Source organism: Mesoplodon bidens (genome assembly GCF_964165515.1).
Source record: "Mesoplodon bidens genome assembly, chromosome: X".
Classification (NCBI taxonomy): Eukaryota; Metazoa; Chordata; class Mammalia; order Artiodactyla; family Ziphiidae; genus Mesoplodon; species Mesoplodon bidens.
Window position 1 is genome coordinate 41,885,400 of NC_138163.1, and position 3,493 is coordinate 41,888,892.

Sequence of the window (3,493 nt, forward strand, 5' to 3'; positions counted from 1 at the left end):
TCTATGTAGTCCTATTCGTGTCTTAAAGAACCTAAAAACTGGAACCAGTAAAATGCACAGAAATTCACCCTTGCCTTTAAGAACATTTGAAAACTGTTTAAAAAAAAAAACAAAACAGGGCAGAACCTAAATTCTGAAACCAAATGTAGAAGTCAGATTTGGTGGTTCTCACTGACCATGAGGAATTTCCTACGTGGTGGGATGGGAAGGAATAGGGTGGCTAGGGATTGTTTTTCTTGTTGGCTTTTAGGTCTCACTGATTTTCATCTTCCACAGCCTGCAAAAATTCTTTATTCTGCTCTTCACCATCACCCTGCACGTCTGAATTCAATAGTGCCAGATTATCACATAACACCTGCATGATGTGTAGAGTCCTTATAGCTTTCTTCACTCAGCATATCCAGCTCTGCAGTTGCATCGAGAGTTGATTTTGCCAACCTGCAGGCATGCTCAGGGAAATTAAGAATTTCATAGTAGGATAAAAAGAAGCATAGTCACAGATATAGAGAACAAACCAGTGGTTACCAGTGGAGGGGGTTAGGGGAGTGGGAGGTACAAACTATTGAGTGTAAGATAGGCAAAGGATGTATTATACCACACGGTGAATAGAGCCAACATTTTGTAATGATTGTAAATGGAAAGTAATCTTTAAAATTTGTATAAAAATAAAAGATGGGCCTCCCTGGTGGCGCAGTGGTTGAGAGTCCGCCTGCCGATACAGGGGATACGGGTTCGTGCCCCAGTCCGGGAGAATCCCATATGCTGCAGAGCGGCTGGGCCCGTGAGCCATGGCCGCTAAGCCTGCGCATCCGGAGCCTGTGCTCCGCAACGGGAGAGGTCACAACAGTGAGAGGCCCGCGTACCGCAAAAAAAAAAAAAAAAAAAAAAAGCTAATGATTGGGCTTCCCTGGTGGCGCAGTGGTTGAGAGTCCGCCTGCCAATGCAGGGGACACGGGTTCGTGCCCCAGTCTGGGAAGATCCCACATGCTGCGGAGCGGCTGGGCCCGTGAGCCATGGCCGCTGAGCCTGCGCGTCCGGAGCCTGTGCTCCGCAATGGGAGAGGCCACAACAGTGAGAGGCCCACATACTGAAAAAAAAAAAAAAAAAAAAAAAAAAAAAAGAATTTCATAGTAAAATACAGTAAAATTGAGAGCAAGACCTAAGTAAACGGGATGCATTGGTGGAAGTTCTGTCATTGCAATATCATTAGCAGCTTTAAAGCTACTAGGCTGTTCTTTGCAGCCTCCTTCCTGTGGCAAATTCAGCCAGATACCTGTGATAGTCCCTTTTCATTTTATAATAGAAAACCTTGGACTCGCCAGTGTTAGCTGCTGGAATGAGGTGTTTGTCTGGTATATCCAAACTGTAACAACAGATTAACCTTAGCTCAATCTCGACCATTTGCCAATATTCCTAGATCATTTTTAGTTTGTTTACTCCTTCTTAGTTTATTCTTTCTGTTTAATGCTGCTGATTATTCTCCAGGAGTCTCTTCTAGCTTCAATCACAATTTTATATACAACAGATAGAAAATTTCTTTCTTCAACTGTCAGCTCCACATCTATCCCTGCTACTTTCTTCACTAATTCCATCCTATCATTCAGCCTCCTTGGCCAGCTTCCTGGTATATACCAGATTCTCCTGATCATGCATAGTGTAGCAGCTACAGTGAGGCCTGTGCAACAGATGGAAGTGGATAGGATCTCTCTCTCAGCCTCCTGCTCTGTATCCAGGCAGCCCAATTATCTCTTGTATTAGTGAGGAAACTCTTTCTTAGAACACTCCAGCAAAATTATCCTTACATCTCTTCACTTCAACAAGGCCATATTACTACACTCTAGCTATAAGGGAGACGGGGGAAGTGATTTTCTACATTTCCATGCTCTATAATCAAAGATGGGACTCTGACAGCAAGTAAGCAGTAAAAGGGGATTGGCTAATGGGTAGGTGACTCAAAGTGTCTACTATAGTCATTTACCAAGGGAAAAAAAGTGATTGAGCTATTCTTACATTTTCAACATCACCAGATGCCAAATGTAGAAATAATGTCAGATGAATTTTTATAAATGGTATATATACATATGTTTACATATATATACATATACATGTAAAATATACATATACATACACAATATACATATATGTACATAAAACTACACAAATCATAAATGTATGTAATTTAATGAATTTTCACACAGTGAATATACTTAATGAAATCTGCATCCAGATCTTAGTTGTGACTAATCTACTGAAAAGCCTCTTGAAGATCGTTTTTAATCTCTCTCGTGTTTTTCACTTTTAGTATTTCATTTGATCCTTTTGTATAATTTCTATCTCTCTTCCCAAATACTCTATCTGTTCATATATGTCATCTGTCTTTTCCAGTATAGTATGAACTGGCAAACTATAACCAACAACCTGTTCTCGTAAATAAAATCTTATCAGGACACAGCCATGCTCTTTGGTTTATGTGTTGTCTATGGCTGGTTTGTGCTACAATGGCAGAATCCAAAAGTTGTGACAGAGACCATATGACCTGCAGGGCCCAAAATATTTACTATATGGCCCTTTACAGAAAAAAAAAAGTTTGCTAACTCTTGAACTAGAGCATTTAATATGTTAATCATAGCTATTTTAAATTTCTTATCTTTAGTTCCAATATCTTCATCATATTTACATCTTGTTTTGCTGATTGCTTTGTCTTTGATAGTGTGTTTTTCCTTACTTTTTGGGGTATGTTGTTGAAGACCAGGCATCTTGTGTCAAACAGTACTTATGCCTTAAAGTGAGCATACCTATTTCTTTTTCAAGGCCTTTAATTGAGTTGAGTTTGAGTTTTGTCATAGTGTACCTTCAGTGTGGCAATCTCCAAATTCCTCTAGTCTTACCTTCTGCTTAGGATGGGGCTACTAAGGATTAGAGGATTTTCCAATGTTTGTTCCACTCTCAGGTTTATAGTTTCCATTTGAACTTGTACCTCAGAGACAGCATCTCTCCTATTCCAGCCTCTGAACTAACAAAAGATTTCTGTTACTAGTTACTCAACACTGGGGAGACTGAGTTTGGGATAGGGGAACATTTTAGTCCATCCTCAGTCTTAGGTAGGTGCTTTATCCCTAGATTTTGAAGATAAGTCTTTCCATTGTTCCTATCTTTTCTGCCAGTAACAGGTTATAATTTGGGCCTAGGATGTTTTCTTAACTCTATTACAAAGGGTAGGTTTTTTGTTTTTTCGTTTTTTCTATTCCATTTCCTGAGACACAATGGGTCTTCAACTGTGGCATGAGGATCACAGGGTTTGGTGTCCTTCCTTTCTTGGCTTAAGGCTTTTGTTCCTTAGGGAAGATAGAAAAGAAGATCCAGGTAGGGCTTCATGCCTTCCCTCAACAGCTGCTGTTCAATTTCTCCAAGCCCACACCCAGAAGTTGAAATAAAGTTTAATGTATCCTAATATGAAATTTTTCCCTATGAGGACAAATCACATTGGAACAGT

General features: G+C 39.9%; 1 pseudogene across 1 annotated transcript; it reads right to left on the bottom strand.

Moving 5' to 3' along the window:
• Positions 1-235: 235 nt before the first annotated feature.
• On the bottom strand, positions 236-1,592 carry LOC308608797 (14-3-3 protein epsilon-like; annotated as a pseudogene). Its single transcript has 2 exons — positions 1,131-1,592; positions 236-473 (listed from the first exon to the last, which is right to left on the bottom strand). The product of its transcript is annotated as a 14-3-3 protein epsilon-like (transcript).
• Positions 1,593-3,493: the final 1,901 nt, after the last annotated feature.